This window comes from Rhinatrema bivittatum, chromosome 13 (assembly GCF_901001135.1).
Source record: "Rhinatrema bivittatum chromosome 13, aRhiBiv1.1, whole genome shotgun sequence".
Taxonomy (NCBI): Eukaryota; Metazoa; Chordata; class Amphibia; order Gymnophiona; family Rhinatrematidae; genus Rhinatrema; species Rhinatrema bivittatum.
In genome coordinates this window covers 64,482,814-64,509,045 of record NC_042627.1, presented here as the reverse complement: position 1 = coordinate 64,509,045, position 26,232 = coordinate 64,482,814, and the positions used below count along the sequence as shown (strand labels likewise).

The window sequence follows — 26,232 nt, the reverse complement described above, 5'->3', positions numbered from 1 at the left end:
GCTGGCATCACATTGAGAAATCAAAACAAAAATCTAGAAAGTTCCCTCTCTCTCTCTCTTTCTGCTTCGTTTGCTCATTTGAAATCTGACCTGAAGAAGAGAGTATCCACTCTTGAAAGCTGAGCCAAGAAATGCATTACCCTAGTCCAATAAAAAGGTTATCACCTTGTATGTTTTTATTTGTTAACCTTTCTGCTTCTCACCCTCTTCCAGGCCAGCAAGATACAGAAAGATCACATCATTGCAATAAGAAAATGTGCCTGGGAAGGGCCACACCCTCTTCAGACCAGGTCCACCTCCTCTCCTCAGCAGAACGATGTCATATACCACTTATGTTCTCCAACCTCGACTACTGCAATGCTTTACTTTTTGGCCTACCTCTCAGTACCATCCATCCGCTCCAAATACTACAGAACTCAGCAGCCAGAATTCTTACAGGAACACAGAAACCCGAGCATATCACACCAACCCTCATCTCACTACACTGGCTCCCAATAACATACAGAATAGAATATAAAGTTCTAACAATTCTTCAGAAAATAATCACAGGGCAACACAATTACTGGCTGAACAAGTACACCGTACCCCATGCTCCAAAAAGGAACTTCCGATCAACAAACAAAGGCCTCCTCAAAGTACCTCATGGAAGATCCACTCACCTAAACACAACTCGTGAGAGGGCTATATCCCTCGCCAGCCCCGCCCTTTGGAACGCTTTACCAATCGATATAAGAACGCAACCAGATACCAAAACCTTTAAAAAAGATTTGAAAACCTGGCTTTTCACCAGAGCCTATGCAAATGATCTCTCCCATCAACGCAACAAGAAGCCCACACAAACATCCACCAAGAAAAGTCCACACCATTTAGAGAAACATAAAACAACCAAGACAACTTTAGAACACACAAGACAATACGCATAGCCACGTGCAAATGGGGTGGCTGAACTACTTAAACTATATAGTCACCTTGATATAACTTATATCTAAATATATGATGTAACAATGTCTTTTTCTGTGTTTTTCTCTAATATGACCCTGTTTGTTTAACCAAGCTGACTACTGTAAACCGTTATGATGGCGAAACCGAATGACGGTATACAAAACATGCTAAATAAAATAAATAAATATTGTAAGCAGTAAGACAGACTGAAAAAGAGCTTGGTGATCATTTTCATTGGGCAATTTTAAAGCGCTGTTTTTATTTTAATTAATAAAGCGCGTCACTTGTTTTTTTTCTTTCAGGCATCTGACTTGAAGCATTTCAATGTTATATTCAGTTTAGAAAGTCCCTTATAACAAGCAGAGCTAGGGAGATGATTAAAATATAAAATGTACAGTATATTTTTTATGGCTTCCATTTTCTTAAACTGCAAGCCTCCCTTGGTTTGAGGGCCATAGTAGCCATCTTCAGCCTAACCGTTGGCAGCACAAATACATTGATCCCCAGGGGCTGGAGACCCTCCACACGTTGCCGGTTGGCTGTGCGTTTGGTGTTTGTTGCCGGCGTGGAGGCCTGCGCATGTGCAGTCCACAACACCAGCACGCGGGAGCACCGAGTGGGGTGGCTGAGCCGCGGGGCTGCTGCGCCCCCCCCACCGGCTGAAGACAAGTAACAGGGTGACCCCCCATGACCAAGGGGGGGGACTCTAGCGGGCAGAGGAGGAGAAGGAGCGCCAAGTGTTTGCCGGGGGTTTCCCGTCATTTTGACAGGGCCGTACTACCAGTGAATAACAAAATATCACTACAGAGCTCTCTCTTTTCCATTCAAGCATAAATTAACAAGAAAACAAAGCACAATGGAGAGACAGAAAAACTGCAGTGCTCGGGGAGGAAGGAAGCGAAGGACTAAGCATGCCTTTGGAGGCTCTGAAATGTGGGCTGGGGAGAAGAGCGGGAGCAGCCGGGCTATAAATGTCAGACGATCGGAACGGAGCGGGTGGGGCGTTTCGGTCTGCGGTCCGTGCATGAAGCTATTTCAGTAACCAGCAGTCTGCAATCACAGGCTGAGTCACTGGTGGAAACAATGAGGGCGCGCGGAGTGTTTGCTCCTGACTCTGAGTAAAGGGAGCGAGAGTCTCCCATGTACAAATGTTTTGGCAAAGCATTCTGACATATGACTTCATGGGTCACATAAAATGTCCCTATCTTTTGCTTTAAACAACAGTCCTGGAATAATTACGTCACCTTTTAAATGTTCCTACAGAAGCTTGAAGAGAGACAGACCAGGGACCAGAGACGAAAACATTACAGAAAGCTGTGACCCCTCACACCAGCCCTGGCGAGCATGGATTCTCCTAGGTTTATGAAGATAAAGGACAGCCAGGTGCAGCGCAATGCGAGGAGAATTAGCTAGATTATTGCAACGGCCTATTTCATATTTATGATCAGGATGCTAGAAAATTCCTCTCTTTTTCAGATTTCATTTTCTTCCTAATCCCAATTTTTAATTGGATCAGATTTCTCGGACTTCATTAACGCCTCAGAATGGAATTTTTCCATCTATTAAAACACGATTACCACTTGAAAAAAAATATACAGAATATTGTGCACATTCTCTCCCCCTTTTGTTTTCCCTGTTAATATGTACTTTCAATCCTGTTGTTCAAATGTGAACCTGTATGATGTCCCACTTATACCGGTATAGAAAAGCCTATAAATAAAATAAATAAATGTTCTGCTGTACATTCTTCTATTCTCTGTTATATCTAATAATTTTCTTTAAAAGATCAGTGCATGCCTTACTTCATGTTGTGAAATTATATATCAATATTTCTCAGGTCCCGAAGGAACTGGGCCAAAAACAGATTCATGTGTTCATGCATATTTACTACTTTACACCTCATCACATGTTATACTTTAATTATTAAATGAGTGAGTAGGGTATATGAGATATGAACTGATCATAATGGGAAATCAATAGACCAATAAGTTTCAAAAGTGACCAGCAGTGAACCAAAATGTTCAGAACTACAGATTACTATCTGAATTATTACTAAATTGAGATTAAACTAAAAACCAGGAGCCAGTTTAGAGATCCATGTTCAGCCGCTGGCCGGCTAGAGAAGTTACCTGGATAAACTTGTCTGGCTAAATTTGCAGGGATATTGAACAGCAAGGGCACGCTGCTAAATATCCCCGGCCATCTTACAGTTAGATAAGTTTATTCAACTCCCTTCAGGGCTGCTCTTTAGCTGTTCTACATCTATCGAGCTACGTTAACAAGCTAAAGCTGAAAACAGGTATTTATCCATCTAATTTAGGACGGGATTTTATATTCTCGCAGAGTCTTACCTTATCGCCTCGTCCCCACCCCGCCCCCGGCAACCTATTGCACGTGAAAAGACTTACAAAATAACCCCCTTAGCCAGATAACCAGCCCACCCCAGAAACCCCCCCCCCCCATCCCATGTTAACCGGATTACTTTTAGCCAGATATAAAGTTTTCTGGCTACCTCAGGGCCAGTCAGCGCAGTGGGATTTTTAAATCCCACCTTTTTGCCTGGTAAGTCTGAGGTTAGCCGGGCAAATGGCACTGAATATCAGCCTCCTAGTTTCCCATGATCCTGCTGAAATACAGAGCTCATATTTCATTTCTGAACAACGTACAAATGTAGGCCCTCGGATCCCTTCGGCTCCTTCCTTTACCTCAATGTCGGATGTTAACATGCCCCTGTAGTCCACAATTTCATTCACTTTCTCTCTCTTCTAACCCTTGGGCCTTTTTGCCTCAGGCATTTTGAGCCTGGTTGTTTTATATTTATAAAAAAAGATTTTACTTTCCGTAAAAAAAACCAAAAAAACCCGATGCGGATCTGTTTTCACTGATGACATATGGCAAAATGAACAGCATGTACCCTGCTCAGGCTAGTGGCTTTACAGATTACAATTAATATAGATTAGGCCTAATTAGATGAAAATTAAGAATACGGGGAAAAGGCAGGCTGTGGGAGTTATGTGGGTGTATGTGGGGTGGGGGAGGAGGAAATAAGGAAGGTTGTAGGCAACAGATTTAAAAATAAAATTTGAGCTAAGAAAATGTGAAAAGTAAGTTGCTAGAATATGTTTGTTCCTATGATTTCTCCCCGCTCCCCTAAAAAAAAACCCCAGGAGGATGGGAATGCAGGTCCTCAGTAACTCAAACCAGCTTATACCATTTGGTGTAACCATAAATTATTTTTTGGGCCTGTGAAAGAAAGGGATGGTAGCCTTTACGTTTGGGCCTGTGTAAGCTTAATGGCTAAGAAGAAGTTAAGGAGAAAAATGAATTCTCATGAATCCTGAGTCAGAGACGTGCTCTCTATTGGGCACAAGGGTAGCTGTAGAAACCCCTTTCCTCAAGAGTGAACTGTGAAAATAAAACCATTATTTAATGGGTCACCGTTATGTATTCTGATGATGTGATATGCTTGTATATCACTTTGTTAAGCAAAATGTTAAATTTTAACTTCTAATGAAACTGTTTCAGGTTGTTTTGGCTCAAGCATAAATGCCAGTGCCTTTGTAATTTCCTCAACCACTGTGCAAACGGCCGACCTGATGAAATCAGCTTCTACTAATCGGCCAGGAATGGTCTCTGTTGCATCATTCATCAAGACATTCTAGTGGCAGAATAGTATTTAAATTCTACAAAATGGATGAGAAAAAGGTACCTAATGGTAGTCACTCTCATAATCCTCAAATAAAGCTTTAAAATCATGGTTATCGGGCCTTGTGACAAGATATATGATATTGATCCTATATATTGAAGTAATTGGTTAGTGGTGTCGCCCGTAGTCACTTACAGATTTATACTGGATCCATATGCTAAATCAGAGATGGTATCACCCATGCACCCCTGGTTGATGTGTGCATTTTGGTCTATCCCAGCCAGGAGTTATGAGGGCCAGTAGAGAGAGATAGGGCTCACTTCCAGGATGAAGGGGGAGTAAGGAGTCTTTCCAGGAGACTCCTGGGGACAACTGGGAAAGGGAAGAGCTGCAGTAGCTGGGTCTTAGGAGAGAGAGACCGATTGACTCCGTTCAGCTCCTTTCCGCCTCAGTTCTGGTAACTTTGTGTCTCGCCTGCCAGCTTTTAGGCTGAATTGTGTTATTAGAAATAGATTCCAGGATATGGGGTCTTGGGGGAATGTTCCCATCTGCATCTAGAAATCCTAATAGTCCTGCTGTGCTCCTTTGGGATCAAGGAACTTATCCATGAGTGCTGCATGGATGTCCCAGTCACCAGCTCATTAACTTGACATCTGGGAATAGAAAGAGATAGAGACTGGTCAGTGCAAGTAGAAGACCTCTGTACAATGGCTTTGAATCAGCATAGCCTTACAGGGATGCAACTGAAGATCTCAATGTTCACTATCGATCATCTGTAAAAAGTTACTTGTATTGAAGAACTCCTGCTATTACTTTTCAATGGCATTCCTAATATCAGCAGCCATGTTTGAAGTTTGTGATTCTCTACTTTTAGTTTGTAAGTAAAGATACACCTTGAAAAGCTAAAGACTTCGGGACGCCTAAGTTTTGCAGAAGCAAAGTGATTTCGCAATGTTACCCACTAGTGCGGCTCTGAAAAAATGTTCTCCTTCTTCCTCCCCCATGAACAAGAACCCTAGAGAGCCTCTCTCAAACCACCTGAGAGCAAAAGGCTGCATAAAACTGGAACTCAAACAGGGATCCAGCTGGTAGGTGTGAATGAGGAAACTGAAAATTCTCTCTCTCTTTCTGTGTCTGGACCCTGCTTCTTAAAAGAGACAGCATGGCCGCAGTTTGCAATGCTTTTCATTATGGAAAACAGCAGTGAGGCAACTGGCAGACAAAGAGGACTCTGGGAGCATGTGCAAGGGGATGTGACACGTGTGGTCACTGTGCAGCCAATCAGCATACGAGGACTCTGAGAAAAGCATGCCCAGAGCTTATGGATGATGTACGTGTTGGTGACTGAGCAGCAGGAGGACGGAATGGGCTTTGTATATGGTGCTTAATGGCATTCCAACTAACAATATGGTTTACTGCTTTGATGGCCATGTATGGATAGTGATAGAAGACCATATTGTGATGTGCCTGGAAGGTGGGGTTAGCCGTGTACCTCAACTGCCTGATCAGATGAGTTTCCATTGTTAGTCATGTAAAGCTGGCTTATTCCACTGTCAGCCTCAAATAAAACTGCAGATGCCCGATGAGCGTGGAAAAGCCTTCGACACTGGCACTGCAAATGTGGGCGAACCTGAAAAGATTTTGACTCTAGTATCACCATGAAGACTCGAGCTAGTGAGAGAGGATGCGCTCCAATCCAATTTGAAAGTCTTGGATGAGAATGTGGAAGCACAGCAACACCTAGGTAGAACCCGCTGACCCTGGAAGCTTCAAGCTGTAGGGGCTAGGCGGATCCCATTAATTAGAACAGCGTAAAAGTCTATGACATCTGGTAGTTACTTTATCCATACGTGCCGCTGCACGTGACAAGTTTTGGGGAGGCAGTGAGGGGCTGTTGGATTTGTGGATCTGTAAACGGACTTAACCGAAGAACTCCACATGCAATCAGCAGGCTGCAGAAGACTCATCCTTCCAGCGCGGGCTGGACAAGACCTGCCTCGTCGGGGAAGTGGGATGGTCCATTTGTAACTGCCATGAGGTCCACACATACACACACTGGAGGCACAAGAGAGGACAGCAGCAGTGCAAAAGGTCCTGCTGGATGGCAGTGCTACCACCAAACCAAATCCTACTTGCAACAGTTAGAGACGAGAAGAGCATAGCAAACTCACCACACGTTAGCAGCAGAGTCTGCATGATCTTTTTCTGTTGTTGACTATTCAAAGAAGACAAGCAGAAGAACGAAGATGTTAAAAGAGAGATTTTACTTCTCTTTTCTGCTGCGTGTGTGTTTCCTAACAGGCTCCAGCATTCCCTCCGTTTGACAGAAGAGAATGTAGCTGCCTAAATATAGATTCCACGGGACCTGTTATGGAAGTTACATTTATGGAATTTGTGTTGCTACTGAAAACGAAAAAGAAAAGTTGAAAAAAAACTATGTAAATATTGAAATGTGGTTCCCAAGAAAACGTTTATCTTCTTTACTTTGTTAAGGTAGGTTCCAGCAACAACCTAGCAAAAAAATGTATACTTTACAGTGTGATTTAACCTAGAATTTTTTGCAGGGCCGTGTTCAGTAGAGGATTTTATTTTTCTCTTTCCCTCTTTCAAACATTTCTTTGAGGAATTTCACAAGATAGGCAAAGTACACAAAAGCCATGCAAGCTCTCAGTGTCTTCCTCACAAAACAAGACCCTATTCAGAGTAACAGCACCTAGAAAAATAGTTGTTCAAATTATTATACTGGAATAATTCACTATGGTGAACCATTTGTGCTAAGAATTTATTTAATTTAGGGCAGAGGCCTGTGCGGCTCAGCCAATCAGATCCGTGCAAGGAGTTTCTGCACTTTGTGACGTGGACTTGTCAGCATTTAGCTTGTCAGGGTTCGGTTCAAGGCAATTAATACAATTGCTGGCAACGCAGCAGTAGTGAGTTGGTGGTAATACTTCTGTCTGTTCTCTCTTCCCATGTCTGAACAATCTGTAACAGATAGACAGAAAAAACAAAATCTCTGCCTTTGTGCTATGGAGATTCTTTAGTTTGGACTTTAAATCTCACCCACCCTGCTCCATAGCCACCCATCCCAGTTTCCTGATTTTTCTAATATATAGGCAGTCCCACCCATCCCGTGCCTTGCGTTTCTTTCATACATACTAATGTGGACCAGGGACGCCCCATTAAACTAAGTGACTCCAACCAGAAAAAGATACAGGAGATAAACCCTGGAAAGCACCACAGGAATACGGTCTCACTGAGGAGAGGAACTAGGAAACCGAATCCCACTAAGATAGTGCATCAGTATTGGGCAGGGGTATGTGCTTGCAGGAGAAGGGAAGTGATAGGAGAGACATACTGGAAACGTTCACATGTTTGACAGAGGGTGGGTGAGGGTGAAGTCTTCCACTGAGGGTGGAAGACTGAGGGTGAAGTCTTCCACCCTCAGTGGAAGACTTCACCCTCAGTCGGCTCAGAGGCTTAAAATGAGAGGCTGCTGTTCCCATGCGTGCATGCACCTTGTGTATAACCGTACCCACAGGCGTGCACTCTCCACTCCCTCCCCCCCCAGCAAGCATCCCACAGAGCCTGAAGAGAACAGGAGTCCATGTGTGTGTGAGCAAGTCACAGCCTGTATGTGTCTGTGAGAGCCTCTGAGTGTGCGTTTGTCTGTGTGAGAGTATGTGTGCCTGTGAATGTGCCCTGGGGTGGATTGGCCTATCGGGGGATCGGGCATCCCCCGGTGGGCCGGGCGCTCTAATCACGTGGTCTGCCCCGAGCGTGGCCGTGACGAGCCGCGCTCGGCAGACCACATGGTATCTCCTGGGCCGGTCTGGGCGGCAAATCCCCGGGCCGGTCTTCATCGGGAATCCGCCGCTGAATGTGCCTGTGTGAGAGCCTCTGGTGTGTGTGTGTGTGTGTGTTTGTCTGTGTGAGAGTATGTGTGCCTGTGAATGTGCCTGTGTGAGAGCCTCTGGTGTGTGTGTGTGTGTTTGTCTGTATGAGAGTATGTGTGCCTGTGAATGTGCCTGTGTGAGAGCCTCTGTGTGTGTCTGTCAGAGCCTCTGTTTGAGAGGATGTGTGCCTGTGTGAGAGCTTGTGTGTGTCTGTGTACGTTTGTGTGCCTGTGAGAGCCTCTGTGTGTGTCTGTCAGAGCCTCTGTGTTAGAGGATGTGTGCCTGTGAATGTGCCTGTGTGAGAGCTTCTGTGTGTGTCTGTGTATGTTTGTGTGCCTGTGAGAGCCTAGGCTTCACATATAGGCATGCACAAACACACCATAATGTATCTGTGAGGGAGAGGGAGTGTGTGAGAGAATGAATGTGTTGTTGTGCAGGTGTGTGAGAGAGACGATAACATTCTTGCAGCTCTATCTCCCTCAATCCACGACAATCTCTGGGTGACTGGAAATCAAAAGATCCTAGGTATGGAGAGTAGGGGATTCTGTAATCCTTATTAGTTTTAATTATTGGGTGTAATTTGATGTTTCTACTCTTTTGAAATATTTAATTTTTTTAGGGGAATAGAATATTTTTAATTATTGGAATTTTTATCCATCAGATATTTTGAAATATTTTATTTTATTCATTAACTGGTTTGAAATTTTTTTTTGAATATGATTTTACTATTATGAATGATTTATATTTCTTGATTTTATTATTTGTTTTATGAAGAATGGTAATATTTCTATTTTTCCATTGTTGCTCTGCATATAGAGGTTGGCTTGTTGTGGGTTCCAGTTCAGTTCTTCTCAGCACGTTTCTGTTTGATACTTTCTGATCTCTCTATTCTGTATTTGGTCAGGGTCTCTCTGTGTTCTGTGACCGAGGTGAGGTATTTTGCTGGCATGTAATTTCTGTGTAGGGATCTATAGCAGCCTGATTTCCTAATAACAGTTTTATTGGTGTTCTAGGGCCTGGTGTAATATATGCAGTGTTTCCTTTTCATAGATAAGGCTGTTAGGGTTGTTTTGGTATTGTAATGGTAATTCTGTTTGTTCGCGGTTTTCTGAAGGCCAAGCTCACACCCAGTACGCATTACAAAAAGTCTAATTCCATAGGAGTTCCAAGTGTCTTTTTTGCAGAGCTTTCTGGTTGGCATCACAGGAGTGCATGTAGATATAATATGCAGGTTGTAAGTGATATTTTTGCCTCAGAAGACTGTACTCTTGAATGTTCTTTTTCATGTAAAATGTGTTATAAATGCAAAATTTAATTGTGTGTGTCTGTAAAGAACGTGGGGGTGTGTGTGGGGTGGCGTGTGTGCCAGGCTGTAAGGTTTGCTTAGGGTACCTCACACCCTTCCCTATCCATGGGTTCTGGGGTGGGCGTGTCAGTTTTTAAAAATATAGATTGCAGGAGGCAGCTGGGCTTTATTTGGGACGGGCACTGAATGAATCGGGGGGAGGGCAGCTCAGTAATTCTTTGCACAGGGCAGCAAAAAAGCTAGCACCGGCCCTGGGGACAGTTGTGCAGGGTGGCGGTTGGAAGGGTCACGTGAGGTATATTGATGGGGAGGGGCAGCTGGTGTTGCTGTGGGCAATGGGAATTTGTGTTCTCATCTACCTAAGAGGGTAGATAATCAGAGAGCAGACTGGATGAGTCCATTCGCCTTTATCTGCTTTATCTGTTACTATTCAAAAAAGTGGAATTCCTAAATTTTGGCTCCTAAGTTGGGTTTCTCTATGTAAGTGCTTATTTTCAGCTTAAATGCAGGATGCAATGTTTAGTTGAAAATTCCCCAAAATCTAGGAGTCTAAAACTTAGCATACGAAATCTAGTGCTGCTACTCAGGTGCTGAAAATCAGTGCTAAACATCCAACTTTTTCCATGCCCTGATTCTACTCTCCTGTAGCCACCCATATTTTAGGGCATTAAATTTAGTAAAACTAGAATCCTAATTTTAGGGACCCAGCCCTAGTGCACTTCCAAGGGTCCAATTTAAGAGCTAAGCACCTAAACCCTTTGAGAATTGACCTCTATGTTACAAAGTTGTTGTCTAAATCATTTCATTGGAGTAACTCACAGAGGCGAGCCACATAAATAGAAATATTGGTAGTATTTAGCATATAAAGCTGGTGTTAGCCCCAAAAAGATGGCTGCACAACCTAGGTGAAGTGTAACCAGTAATACTGACCTAACTTTGGAGAATCAATCTATATTTACATAAACATAAGGTACGCCATACCGGTTCAGACCAAGGGTCCATCAAGCCCAGTATCCTGTCTCCAACAGTGGCCAATCCAAGTCACATGTACCTGGAAAGTACCCAAGCATTAAACGGAAACCATGCTACTAATGCCGGTAACAAGCAGTGGCTATTCCCTATTGATTAATAGCAGTTTATGGACTTCTCCAGGAACTCATCCAAACTTTTTTTAACCTGGCTACACTAGCTACCTTAACCACATCCTCTGGCAATGAATTCCAGAGCTTAATTGTGTGCTGAGTGAAAGAATTTTCTCTGATTTGTTTTAAATGTGCTACTTGGTAACTTCATGGAATGCCCCCCTAGTCCTTGTATTATCCGAAAGAGTAAATAACCATTTCTCATTTACCTGTTCAAGTCATTTAATGATTTTGTAGACCTCTATTATATCCTCCCCTCAGCCATCTCTTCTCCAAACTTTACAGCCCTAACCTCTATAGGGGAGCCATTCCATGCCCTTTATCATTTTGGTTGCCCTTCTCTGTACTTTGATTGCTCACTTACGGGCCGATACAGTAAAGTCCACAGGAGAGCAGGCAAATGCCTGCTCTCCCGGCGCGCGCACAGGCCACTCTCCTGTGTGCACAATTCAGTATTCAAATTAGGGCCGGCGGTAAAAAGAGGTAAAAAGAGGTGCTAGGGACAATAGCGCGTCCCTAGCACCTCTTTTTGGACAGGAGAGGCGGCTGTCAGCAGGTTTGACAGCCAATGCTCAATTTTGCCGGCGTCGGTTCTCAAATCCACTGACAGCCATGCCGGCAAAATTGAGCGTCCGGTTTTCAACCCGCAAGCCGACTTCAAATTTTTTAATTTTTTTTTTTTAACTTTTTGTAACTTTTGGGACCTCTGAGGGTGCACAGAAAAGCAGTCTTTACTTTCCCGGTGTCCGGAGAAATTAGCGCTAATTTCTGAAAGTAAAATGTGCAGCTTGGCTGCACATTTTCCTTTCTGAATTGTGCGGGAATACCTAATAGGGCCATCAACAATCATTTGCATGTTGATGGCCCTATTAGGTTCGGGGGGGGGGGGGGGGGGGGAGGTTGGACGCGCGTTTTCGACCCCTTACTGAATAAGGGGTAACGCTAGCGTGTCGAAAACACGCATTCAATCACAGGTTAACAGTGCGCTCCGGCGGAGTGCACTGTACTGTATCGGCCTGTTAGACAATAAGGGTAATCTGTGAACAAAAAAAAAACATGTCTTGATAGAATGCTATTTTTTTCTAATTTTTGAAACATGAACAAGGACTCCGAAGAGCCCATCTCATAGCTCCTGAGAGCAAAAGGGCTACATTAGATAGACTCCCAGAAGGCGATATATATTATATCGTGCGTCTACAAAGAGATTCCGTTGTTTAGAACTTTAAGTAATAATCTGGGCTTGGTGAGCTGTGATGCAGGGACCATTTCCCACCAGAGAGAGGTGACACAGCAGCACCATCAGGACAGGTTTACCAAAAAGGCTACCATCGTTTTTGAAATAAAATGGCCTTTATAGCCCTGGCATCCACACAATCATAAGGGCTGTCCACTGGATGCAAAGTTTCTTCTCCTGCTCCATTACCAACACCAACACCAAGGCCTTATTTACTAAGACACAAAATGGGAGAAAACTAGTAAATCCGCCCCTGAATGTGTCAGTTATGAATTAGAAACACGTGTGTGTGTGTCCATAAAGTATCTGTCTATCTACCTATATAACTATATCTATAGGGAGAGAGAGAGTGAGAGAGCTATTCAAAGAAGACAAGGGATGGCCAGCTGCTTGCAATAAATAATCATTCTTTTGAGTGAGACTTTAGGATGAATTAGAGAAAACGGTGTCAAGAACCAGGGCAAGAACAGTCCCCGAGAATGCCTGTGACCTGCTTATCTAGCAGCCCTCGGAGCTGCTGCTGGTCTGAAAGGAAGGAAAGAGGAAGGTGATACCTGCCCCTGGGGTGAGAGTTTGCATCCAGGAGAGGGCTTGTCGTGTAGTGAGAAGCTGGCAATCACTAACCACAGAATTTGCCGCAGTGTGTGTGTGTGTGTGTGGGTGGGGGCCACCTTCCTCCCCTCCCCCAATCTTTTATTGTGATAAACGGGTCTGCACCCCCCCCCCCCCTCTCCCCAGCATCTTTCCATCCCACCTAAAGCTCCTGCTCAATCCAGTCTCATTTTTTGTGTCTCCCCACTGACTCCCCTCCCCCGCCCTTGTTCTGCCCCCCCCCCCCCCAAACCAGCATCCCCAATCCCTTTCCCCATCTCCTCACTAAGAAGAAGCCTTTTGTGAACTCAGTCCAAGAGCCGTCGACTTTCAGCCATTCCCTCACCGCTCAATATGGTTTTAATCTCGTGTTTTCATTCCTTATAATTAATCCCTGCCTAGCAACCCCAGCCTGCGAGCTGTGAACAGACAGCCGGCTCTCTCTGGAACTTGGTACCAGCCCCTGTCCCTCCCCTTTCATCCCAAAACTCAGAAATAGTTATGAAACAATGCGTGCCTGTCAAGTCTGGTGCACGGTAGCAATCGCTGCTGTTTGTGCGCAGGGACGCCCTTTCTCTAAATATCTCCTCCCTCTGCAATTGGTATCTGTTTCCTCCCTGTACACGGCAGCCTGCAGGCAGCACCCTCTGTGGGACACCCCCTTCTCTGTGATGCTCAGCGGCGGGAAGGGATACCCAACTCGGGGTGATTAGTTTACCCCCATCTATTCTGCACCTGCCCCAGCAGCATCGCAAGGTATAAACAACAGTCGAGAACAAAGACAGAGAAGGAAACATTTCTTTTATGACCTGTGCCTCATGCACAAGGAATTGGAAATCTAAACATTTCGCTGGCGTAGGCACGGGGCTGTGTGAAACATCACTGGCACCAAGTCCTCTGGCCGCCAACCTGCCATCCCTGCTCTCTTAAGAAAGAAAAGAAAATCTTTGCAAACTCTTTTGAGTTCTGCTGGGGAAGAATGGATGAACGAGCAATACCTGGGAACTTTTGAGCTGGGGGTCTCCCTGAGATTGCTGTTGATTAGCAGAGGGAGGGGGAAGGTATGGAATAATATGTATCAGCTTTCTCTCTTCCACCGCCGCCCCCCCCCACCCATCTCTTGTCCCCCCCTCTCGAGATGACCCCCAGCATACTTCCTCTTCGTCTCTCCCTGAAACCAGCTCAGTCTCTTTGCTCCCTCCCCCTATAAGATTCAACTCCATGAATAAAGCATCCTCACTCCACCCTTAGCTGAGTGATTCCCAGGTCCTGGAATCGCAGCTGCAGACTGAGTTTTCTGTGTGTGTGTGTGTGTGTATTTATTTATTTATTTAGATTTTTGTATTCCGCTTTTTGGTACTTCAAAGTGTAATCAAAGCGGATGACATTCAGTTTCTCCCCACACCCTGCTTGCAGTGTCTACTCCGGGCTCACTCCACTTCTCCTGTTCTCTGCATGTTTACTGAGGAAGGGGAGTGGCTGAGCCGTATACAGAGAGGCCCTGAGATTTCCAGTGCTTCCCCCGAGACCCTGCAATTGATGCAAATTCCCGGAGTCTCGAAGCGTTCCCAGGTATGTGAAAGAGTTAAGAGTCATATTATAAAACAGCTGATTTACCAAAGTGAGGAGCCTCAGCCACTGACACCGGCGCAGGGAGTCTCAGTCATGGACAATGGGGCCTTAACTATGGAAATCAAGGTGGAAGGCCCCAGTCACAGATACCAAGGCGAAGGCTTCAATCACTGAAGCGAGAAGCCTCAGTTATTGATGACAAAGCAGGAAGTTTCAGCCATAGACACCAAGGTGGGGACTTCAGTCGTCAACCCTGAAGTGAAAGGGTCTCAGTCATGGACGCTGAGGCGGGTGCAGTGATGTACTGCCAATTTCTTATCTAAGGGCTCTCACCAGTTCTGGACCCACTCAATGAAATGCTCTTTGCTATCAGAAAACAGTTGAACATGGGACTCTTGGAAGGTCGAAGGATTGCTATTCAGAACATCAGTAGCAGGCTTCCTAGGTCAAGGACACTGAGCAGCCAAGGATAGCATTGCAGATGGTCTCAGTCATTTATTCCAGTTCTGGTGAATGTTGGTGATGGAGAGTTTAGTGCTAGAACTACAGTACTAAGCCATGAATAATGGAGTCCTCAGCTATGGATACTAGGACAGGATGCCTGAACCATGGGATCTGTGATAAAGACATGACACATCTATACCAGAGCCAGTGATTTACAGAATGCTTAATTGAGTCCTGGCTGCTGCAGACGTTCCAATCTACTGATTATGTTCTTTTCCTATGTTTATTGGACTAAACCTAGTTTACTTGTTTTTCTAGTGAATTTACTGTTCTTACTGGCTTTACAGCACTGGAACCCAAAGTCCTCCATTATCCACAGAACAGCTACAGCACGGGCAGCAGCAAAGCAAGTTTCCCCACTTTGCCCTGCTAATGCCCCTGAGCCCTGCCCTTGAGAGATGACCACTAAAGGCAATTCAATCTCCATGCCTGTGCAAGCTTTGGCCTCTGCCGAGACTGCCAATGGCGGCGTCAATTACTGCAACGGTGGATTCTGATTGATGCATCCACTAGGAAATGAATGGAGACCATCACTTCAATTCACATAGGCCACTGAATGGCTTTCCAATGATAAGCACTACCAGCCTGAATTAGATTTGAATAGGTGACCTACAAGCAAATGGTTCTTCTCCTAATATTCCCTGGCTATTAAAGCTTTAACTTGAATCATAGCCATATTCAGGTACTTATATATTTGACTATGGTGTCACACAATGAATGTTTTATATTAGTCGTATTGATTTTATTATGTACATTATTGTATAAGTAATTAGTAACTTTTATTTTTGCTAGGAATAATTATGAATGTCACCTTGTAAACCGCTCTGAGCAATATTTATACGTAGTGGTATATAAAACTTTTAAATAGATAATTAATGAAGTCTGCAGAATGGAAAGGAGCATCATTTCCTTAACATAAATATCATCACTCTCAGGAACTGGCTGCATTGAAAGGTCTACCTTACACAGAGATCTCTGGTAAAGATCCTAAGTCACAGCTGTTAGAAGAGCTTGAGCATTAGGTGCCTAGCTGTGCATGGCACCTTGAGCCGCAGATATTCAAGGCATATACATATATGTTTGAGAAGGATGACTGAGCCACAGATTCTGGGACTGGTATGCTGAGCTAGGTAGACTACTGTTAGTGCTTTAAATTGACAGCATTAACTTAAAAAAAAGTGGTTTGCTGTCCTTTGCTATGCTTACAAGGGTGCTGTGGTTATACCAAGTTTACTAGAGAGCTCAGATTATGCTCGCCAATGAATACTGGAACCAGACACCTGACCGGGAATATGGGACATACCTGGAAACTCTCCGGATTTGACCCAGATACTCACGGATTTCAACGAAATCTCTGGGTCTCCAGAGACACCTGAGAAATCTCTGAGTGGCAGGTCCTCCCATTCTTTTCACTGCAGGCTATTTTGGAGGGGGGACGACGACAATGGAGGACCTGAATTAGGGATCAGAGAAGCTCTTCTTTGCTCTGCTTTGTCCACTCTAACCTAAGCCCCTCCCATCCTGTTCCTTGATTGACAATAAGTGGCTGATTAGGGTGTAGAGTGGCTCCTCTTTGTCTGCTCATCCCTCAGCCTCATCCCCTCCCCTCATATTCTCCATGTCCTGCCTGGGAGGGGAGGGGCTGGAGCAGGAAGAAGAGGTCTTTTCTCTGCTGAGAGATATTGGTTACACAAGGCCTGTGCCTCCATGCCGAGAAAAAGAGGGACAGGATGGGGAAAGTGGAGCATGTGGAAGTCGGGAGGGGGATGGGGCGGAGAGTGCTGTGGTTGGGCTTGGCCATAGAGAGGACAATGCTGGTGATTATTCCTGGAGGGGGGGGGGAGATAGAGAGAGAGAAAGAAAGAATTTGTGTCTGAGAGTGTTGTGAGGGGCAGGAAGGAGTAGAAAAGAGAAAGATGATGCATAACCCTGGCCCCTCCCCCCATCCACACTAAATCTCAGAGCCACCACAACTCAAAAGTTCCCAGATTTGAAACTAGGGGCCGTGAGCCTTAGTCATGGTTGATTGGACTGGTCACTCAATTACACTTCCATGGTCTGAAGAATATGTCATCACCCCTGGACCTGCAAGCTTGCTTGGCTTCGCTGGAGCTACAGGATGAGCTCGACATTCTACGTGCGGTCTCCACCTGACCCTTATCAACCCTGATGGGCTGCTCTGGTTTTGCTTTTGCTTTATTGCTTCTTCCAACTTACAGTTCCAATTTCTCTAGAAAAGGCAGGACAAGTCCACAGATGCAAAGCAGCCCTGGGTCTGCCCTGGGTCAGGTGGCGCCTCTAATGATGCTTATCCTGCTCAGAGTCACGTGCTCAGCTATGTTTCCCCGATTCACAAGCTCACTTGTGTTTCCCAGACTCACAGGTTAGGCAAGAAGAGCCATGCACCTTGGGGGTACAATGATGAACTGTGCTTTGCCTTGTCATCAGTTTAACCAGGCATTTAAATCTGCTCTCCTGAACCACAAATATTCAGGGCCCCAGTAAACTGGGGTTTGTGATCCAGGATAGACCTCCTGACACTTGTAGTACAAACCAGGCATGTTGAATGCTTAAGCCAGTCAGCTTTGCACCATACAGACTGAGTTAGACATTCAAGGCTGGATTAATACATGTGGAGGACCTAAGCAATGTCAAGTTTAAGATGTCCCAGAGCATTACAAAAAAAAAAAAAAGAAAGCTTAAAATTTAGTAATTTTTTGTAGATTGGGTTGCTTGTGTTTAAATCCAGAACTGCAGCCATTATTGGGCCTAATGAGCTCCTTCAGGTATTTTAATCTTATCATGTGCTAATAATTTGTGCCACTAATATACCAAACTATTATTGAAGTATTCTTTGCTGCCCTAGACTCCGCACTGTGTTGTGTCAGACATGCATACATACCTAAGCTTGCGAGGAATATCATACAATTGGAGCTGCTGGGCTGAAGGGAGGGGTGGTCTGCTGGCCAGATTACACTCCTCCACCACTGACTCTTCATGGCCTTGGGCAAGTCATTTTATCCCTCTTAGGGCCAATGTTCAAAAAAACCACTGAGCTAAATATTGAGCCCTAAATTAGGTCCCCAAGGCCTGATTCATGAAGGCTTTTCTCCCATTCTGCATTTATGGGATAAATGCTTAGTAAAAGAGGCCCTAAGTTAGGAACTTATTTTTCAGTCAAAAGCCTGTTTTCAGCAGAACATTTGTATAGATTTATAACCCTAAAAGGCCCCTACATTTAGGCCTGCAATTCATTTACCTAGATTTAGGATCCAATATTGGGTGCCTAGTTCTGAAAATCAGTGCTAAACTCCAACTCTGCTCCTATCATCACCCGCTTTTTAGGCTTCTAAATTTAGGATTCTAATTAAGCTAGGATCATAAATCCAGGTACTTTTCAAAAGGGCCAATTTAGGGTCCTATCTCTAAAAGTTAGAAGCTTAAACCCTTTGAAAATTAGCCCTCTTGTGTCTATGAGACCCAATTTACAACAATATTTTGTCTTAATTTGATTTTTGGTGGTTTTTGTTTTTTTTGGTCAACAGATTTAAAAAATCAAGAATATTAGAACTGGAGAGCTCAAGTACACAATAAGCATACCAAGGCTACTATGTGATAAGAACATAAGATTTGCCATACTGCGTCAGACCAAGGGCCCATCAAGCCTATTTCCAACAGTGGCCAATCCAAGTCACAAGTACATGGCCAGGTAAAACAAGACTAGTCATTAAGGATGTGCACAGATATTTTTTCAGTTTGTATTTATTTTTCTCATTGTTTTTTGCGTTTGTTGTTTATTTAAAACAAAACAAAAAAATTATTAAAATAGTAATGAAATTTAAAAAATGTCACTGCTGGAAAAAGGATTTTAAAAAAATTAACTCCTGGCCCTCATTCGATCCCTTTTGCACTCTTTGTTGCTTGAAATTTTCTTCACATGGCAGAAGCAATCTCCAGCAATAAATAATAAATGAGAGCTGCTGCCAGTTGCCCATGGCTCCAGAAGACTGAGGCTAGCACCATTGTTCATTTCTGCCCTACAGAATGGCACGGACTTGGGCCTGGTCCAGAATGGCGCAATTTTCTTGCATGGAAAAAAAAAATGGACAATGGCACTGGCCTCGGTCCTTCTGGCACCATATGCGATCGACTCACTGGTGAGGCAGGAGGAATCCATGCTGAAAGGTTCAAGCAACGAAGAGCGTAAGAAGCCCGGGGATTGACTGGAGGGGACTGGGGGAGGGCCAGGAGTGATATATATATATATATATATATATATATATATATATATATATAAATATTTTTTTTTATTTCCAGTGGTGGAAAAGTAATCTTTCTAAAATGAAACCAGCAAAATAAATTACATTTCATTTGGTTTTCTTTTGTTTAAAAACAAAATGAAATGGGAAAGTTTGTTAAAATTTCCTGTTTTTGTTTCCAAGAAATGCATCTCCCTTCTAGTCATTTGAACTCTGGATCCCAGAGTGGATGCTTAGTGAGCACAATCGTCATTTCAGCTTATTCATGCAATACAATATTTAGGGTAAATCCATAGACACATACACTACAGCCAGCTACCAAGGGATGGATACAAGAGCCTGTGGCCATATAATGCATATTTTAGGTTCCACATTAAACATGCATTATCAAAGCTGCTGAACAATAAGAGTATGCACACCAAGATATCCTATTAAATCATAAGCACTGCTTCCGATGACTTATAAATCCATGCATAGAGCATCTAATGGCTCTGAGGCATATACAGTGGGTACAGTGGCTGAAATGTGGATGTTGAGACCAAGGCTGCTGGCTCGGAATGGAAACACCATGGCCGCCTGACTGAGCAACGATTACCATGAACTGCCAGCGGGGAATCTGCTGGACGAGACATGGAAAATGGATCCCAGGATAGATGGCAAGAAAAGCATGGACACCGGGGCGGCTGTCAAAGACATGGGCACCAAGCCTATCCGTCGAGACCGACCCAGAAACAGACCGCTGTCTGCTAAGTGACACAAACCCCTTCTTTTGACACCTGTGGCATAGTTATTTCTCCCTGAGCCTTCCACCTTCATGGATCTGATGGGATCTAACACAGCCATCATCAGTAAAGGAACATCAGGCTCCCGTCAACCACCCAGAGAAGAAGAGCGTTGCTATAGAAATAAAACCTGCGTGTGGATCACCTGGTTTTACCCTTCCTCCTGTTCCCAGGGGGAGGCTGGGGGGTTGGGAAAGACAGCAGCCTTCTGAAAGGCCATTCTGGTAGTTAAGTCTGAAATGATGTAAAAGCAGCAATGCAACTCCATGCCGGCGCACAACAAAAGTCATTTTCTTCTGTTGCACTCCTCTCTTTCACATCTTTTTATAGGTACAAATGCAGGCGGCAGCTGAAGGGAGGAATGCTCATTTTCCCCTAGTCTCTTTGAAATGGGAGTGGCAAAGGAGGGGCAAAATTATTAATCAATCCCCCCCCCCACACCCTCACCCTCCAAAACAGCTACATCATGTCCCTTCTATTCCCACAGCCCAATTTCCTTGAATACAAAATCTGTCAAGCTCCAGGCTTCCAAGACACTCAATGCTCCTTCTATATGGAATAGCATCTCTCAAAAACAAACTGCATGACTCATCGATGAAGATCTGTTCCCTGAAAACCACCAGCAAAGTCGGCAGCTCTCCCTCCCCCGCTGCCTGTGCTGTCTGGACCTCTCCGCGTGAAAGAGGAAGCAGAGCAGGGGCTCACTTTACCCTGGGATCTCGGGCTGCCTGCTTCTGAATGCCCAGGAAGGATTCCGGCTGGAGGCAAAGAGGCACGGGAGCCGTCAGCTCCCCCTCTGGAATCCAGCAGAGGTTGAATGCACCAGCCCTGCCCCGATCCCCACCCACTTTATCCATCCATTAACTGCCCTTCAAGGATGCGAGCGGAATTGCCCCTGCTCTCCTCCCCAGCCCCTGTCCTAGCACCGTGAGCCCGGACATACCATGTTGCCTTGGAAGCTGAAGTCCATGGAAGCAGCAGCAGCAGCCGCCACTGCTGGAGATGCCGGGAGAGCGGGAGGGGCGGGAGGGAAGCTGGAGAGCCGCGCCAGTGAGAGAGAGAGAGAGATGCAGTGATAAAAAAAATGTACAGTAGAGTCTGCAGAAAGCAGCTGCTGTGCCAATGCAATACTGGGAGGAGCAAGGCAGCCTCTCTCTGACACTCACTCGCCTATGCACCAGGCAGACATTAACCTCCTCCCTGCCACGGGGAAGGCCCCTACCGGCCTGGCCAGCGCGATGCAGCCTCCTCCTGGCCTCGGCCTTCCCGAGGGAGGCTTTCAGTGCTCCGTCCCTGCCACGGTGCTCGCTTACCTCCGTCCCTGCAGAGCCTCCCGCTGCTCTGTCGGTGCTGCTCGCGGAGTCTCCGTCGCAGTTTTCCCACGTTCGAGGTCCTGATTCCCTCTCGCGTGGCATCTCCAGGCCAGCACCTGCCCCGCCACCGCGCTGGCTCGGAGCAGTCAACCCCCAGGCCAGCATAATCCAGTGCATTCGTTTCCAAAACAGAAAGCCGGAGTCTGCTGCGGACTCTTCCTGTGCCAGCACGTGCTTAACTCCTTCTTTGCTAGAGCAGTTATCTCTCCAGCACTAGGCATGTGAGTTCGTTTAATAGGAAATGGGAAATTTGAACAAACGTTGCTGCTGATTAAACCACCTCTCCGATTTCCCCCCTGCTTACCATAGTTTTCTTTTTTCTTCGCCGGGCAGGAGCAATCCTCGCTTGCTCCTGCCCATCAGAGGAGCCAGCAGACCCACGCTTGGTGCCATTCTTAATTTGTTCTGTATACAAAGGCCACCAGCCAGGCCAGCACCATTTTGCATGAAAGAAATGAACAATGCTGCTGGCTCCGTCTGCCAGCCCTATTGCTACTGGACATAGTGGGGCATAGGTGTCAGCAATGGGCCCCCAGCGCCACTGGTAATCCATTCATCAGTACAGCTTGCTCTCTTTCTACTGGCACAGCGATGCTTCTGTCCTCACCGAGAGTCCCAAATATTATCCAGTCCTGGCAGCTCTCATCCTCATGCAGGCTTACCCCTATACTGCCAGCAGGGACTTTATTGATTATCTGCTGCTGATAAATTGCCTGCCTGCCATCACGGCCATAATCTACGCCACCCTAGCTGTTGCTCACCTAAATCGTAACTCTTCACCACCACAACTATTCTCATTGTCCAACTGAACTGTCTGCCAATACTTCTTCCCAAAACGATGATTTCCACCTGCTCGCTTCCTCATGATCACAACCATTACTTGTCAACTCGTACTGTTAATCACCTCACTGTCACAGCCAATCCAGCGCTATCGTAACCACTCCAGTGTGAAAACTAACAATGTTGTCACCCACATTCAGCCTTGACCATCCGCTCTGGGTCCCTGATGCTTTTTACTCCATCCCTTATTGTCCAGAAGTTTGCTAATGTTTTTTCCTTTACATTTTATCTATCATGTTTTACTTACAAAGAACAAATTATACAGAGCTGAATTTTCATATTTCAGAATATAAAATACCAGGATCAAGAATAACCAACCCTTTCTATAAGAGGAGTTTTCACATTCAAAAGGCTCTCATTCCAAGACACAGCCTGAAATGACTCTTAAAACATCAAACCCTCGTATATCATATTCACGTTTAAACAAAACGAAAAATGCAATGCAACACTCGCATTTCATTTAAAAAGAAAACAAAACGCCCTCGAATTTGTTTTTATTTGTTGACTTTTGTTTGAGAAAGTCAATGAAAAATAAAGTAAAATGTACTCTCTGCCCCCATTGCCTTCTTACCCCCTACCCTGAGCCGCCCTTACTACCTCCATGGGGGTCTCCGAGGTAGAAAGAGGCAGGAGCAATCCCCAGTCGCTATTCTTGAACCAGGAGTCAGTGGGGCAGGACCACTTGTGCCCTTTCTGCATCAGAGGCCCCCATAGAAGGGGTGAGTGTGGTTTGGGGGAGGGAGTGAGAAGGCTTAGGAGAAGGCATGGGGGCAGGGTAAATTTTGCTTCTCTTTCGCTTTTTTTTTTTTTTAATGTCATATTTATTTCATTTCAGCAAAGAAAAAGAACCAAAGTAAACATTAAATGACCCAAACCTGAATAACCACCTCCCCAAAATGTACATCCTAAATATGCACATCCCCCCCCCCCCCCTACAACCTCCAATTCCAGAGCTACACATTATGATATTATAAGGTCATGGTTTAATCCACCACAATTTTCAGACTTCTGGATTCTTCATGCACCCCCTTCCGCATTCCTAAGGATTGTTGCATGATGAAGACATTCTTGTACAGATGGGTCAGAAGCCAGTTTCCAATGTATGTATTATGGTTGTTGTGTGAGCTCAAAGTAACAGCGCGCAGCAAAGCTTCTCGTATGTCAAACAAACGGAGACTCAAACCCCCATCCCAAATAGTGCCAGGGTGGGACTCACACCGATTCAGGCCTACAAGCATGAAGCTGTGACCACAACACGTGCAATCTAGGGTACAGCCATAGCACCCGCCCAGAAGCCCGATAACCCCGCAATCCCAGCCTGTAAACTCATCCTGTACAACTGATGAGGGGTAATGTTGGCCTTGTGAAGCAATCTTTATTAGAACATAAGAACATAAGAAATTTCCATACTGGGTCAGACCAAGGGTCCATCAAGCCCAGCATCCTGTTTCCAACAGAGGCCAATCCAGACCATAAGAACATGGCAAGTACCCAAAAACGAAGTCTATCCCATGCTACTGTTGCTAATAATAGCGGTGACTATTCCCTAAGTATAATTGATTAATAGCCGTTAATGGACTTCTCCTTCAAGAACTTATTGCGCAATCTGCTACCCCCCGGCCCAAACTGTTTCAGTTTTGAGACTCCATAGGCAGCGCGCAGGTCAGTGGGTGAGGACTTCGTTTCTGTTGGGGACACGGGATGGGGGGGAGGGGTAGTCTCTGAAGGGCTTTGATTCTTTCTTCAGCAGTTCCTGGGGGGCATTTCTTCTTTCATGGAGGGATGGGGGTGAGGGTAGCCTCTGAAAGGGGTTTCTTTTTTCTTAGGGAGTGTTTAGGGTAAGACCCCAGAAGGGCTTTGATTGAGTCTTTCTTCCTGAAGGGTTTCATGGAGATCCCAGATGGGACTTCTTTCTTGGTGGGTGTGAAGGGTCTTATGGAGGCTCCCATAGGGGGGGCTTCACCTTGGATTGAGAGGGTAGGCATCTTGGGCTGGCTCCCAGAGGGGCTGCAATCATTATATCGGGGTATTGGCAGGGAGATGGGAGGCCCCAGAGAGGTCACATCTTTGATCGGATGGCTCTTAAATTGAGAAGAAAGCACGAGGATGTGGTTTCCCTTCTGTATGAAATGTTAATGGGGGGTGATACATTATAGGGATCTGATAGACTGACAATCTCAATAAATGTAGCATCATTTAGTGAATAGGGTGATAACAACTAATGAGCTTGTTATCTTTCTATCTGCATATTCTGCATACAAGTTCATGCCTAATTTAGTGTAGGTTTTCACCTGCACTAAGTCATTGGGGGGCAGTGTTGTAACCCCATGGGCAGTTTGCAGGTCCTTGGCTACCTTGTATTTGTGCATCTGCAAGTTAATTTTCAAAGGGAAACTCCTCCTGGAGTTTCATCTTGAAAATTTGGGGCCAGTAAATATTTTGGACACAGCACTTACAAAAGTACACACATGAGATTTCAAAATGAAATCCCCGCATTTCTTTTCCCTTCCCCACCTCAGAGTCTTGCCCTCTCTCTGGTGGCAAAAAGTACACATGCTCGTTAACCTACTGCTTAGCTGCCCAGACAAATCCCATAGAAAACTGTCTCCCCCATGAATCATAAATTGGCCAGCGTTTAACGTGCACACTAAGGCATTTTCCCTTCTTTACTGAATCAGGTCCTCAGTCACCTCAAGGTGCTTCTGCTAAATGTGAGACTTCTAATGTTTCCAGATAAATTTGGTGAACATACTCTCAAATGTCCCTGATGACCTTACTTTGTACTGTGGCTGGAACTATTTGAAATGGATAGAATAATTTAGGAAGGTTATTCATGTTAATAGCTCTCATTTGGCTCAATAAGATTAGAGGCAGCACGTGCCATCTCAGCAACTCAGTTTTCAATTTAGCAATAACTGCAGGATAATTTAGTTTAGATATATCTGCCAGTTTCCAGGAAAGATAAAATGACCACTTACTCCCCTACATACAAGTCACTGATACTCTACATTAAGCAAACTGCTGCAAAACTCCAACATCTACCCATCTTGATAGGGACATGATCTCCAAGTTGTAATAATTTACGTAATACTCTGATACCAGCCTGGATACCTCCAGAAGATGCATCAAATGGGGTAATATATTGTCAGGATTCGCAATGTAGAACTGATCATAATCTGCATATAAGGAGATGGCTATTCTCTTCTAGACACTATTGCACCCATAAGATTATGAGATGACCCAATTCTGTCTGCCAAGACCCAAAAGTATAATGGCTAAGCCATACAGCAAAGGTGTGCGAGTGTGTGTGTGTGTGGGGGGGGGGGGGGGGGGGGGCAGCAGAGGCCTTTGCTGTTGCATAGGTGAGGATCTCAAAGGAACAGGCCAAGGACCAGTAAATCCTGCAAATAAAATGGCCGTCTCTTCAAATATGTATGTGACCCAGCTTTGCCTGTCACTAAGTTTTGCTCTACTTTTCTAGCACAGTAGGGGGTAGGCATTTTTTGGGACCCTGCCTTTGTCTTTTTGTGGGAGACTCTAGGGGACTTTAAAAATCCCTGGGCATGTAATTTGGGTCTTGGATTGACCAGGAGGAGGGAGGTTTTCTCTCCTTTGCAGTGGAGGTGACCTAATGAGTGCATTTTGTTTTTGGAGTTTAGAGGATTTTTCTATCTTGGGATTTTGAAAGGAACCAGTCCCTGATAGAAGGGATTCCTCCCAGCATCTGGAAGGTCTGACTTTGACTCTTTTTTGCCTTTTTGCTAAGAGACTGAAGCAAGGGGGGGAAGACGGTTTTGACATTTTTGGACATTCCAGAAGGAGTTGTCGGATCTGTTTTGATTCTGAAGTATTTCGGACTAAAGGGATTTCTACCTTTTCCCAGCTATTGTATGTTGGAATTGCAATGGGAGTATCCTACCCTTCAAAGGGAAGGATTCGTGGCCATGGATGCTGGTGCAGGGGAGAGAAGAGCTTCAAGGAGGAGAGGCATGGAGAAGGAGACCATGGCTTTTCCTATACTGATTTTCCTCAGGTTGCTCCTTATTTTTACAATTCTTGCCTGGATTTTGATCAAAGAACACCAGTTTGGACTCAGAGACTCTTTCTTTTAGTGGGATCACAAAACAGTGAGTGGAGAGTACACTGGC

General features: G+C 45.0%; 1 protein-coding gene across 1 annotated transcript in view; it reads right to left on the bottom strand.

Moving 5' to 3' along the window:
- Positions 1 to 20,899, bottom strand: part of MAP1A (microtubule associated protein 1A) — a 66,815-nt gene extending 45,916 nt beyond the window's left edge. Inside the window, exon 1 of the mRNA XM_029574831.1 lies at positions 20,815 to 20,899. The gene's annotated coding sequence lies outside the window, so the exon portion shown is untranslated. The remainder of the gene's footprint in view (positions 1 to 20,814) is intronic.
- Positions 20,900 to 26,232: the final 5,333 nt, after the last annotated feature.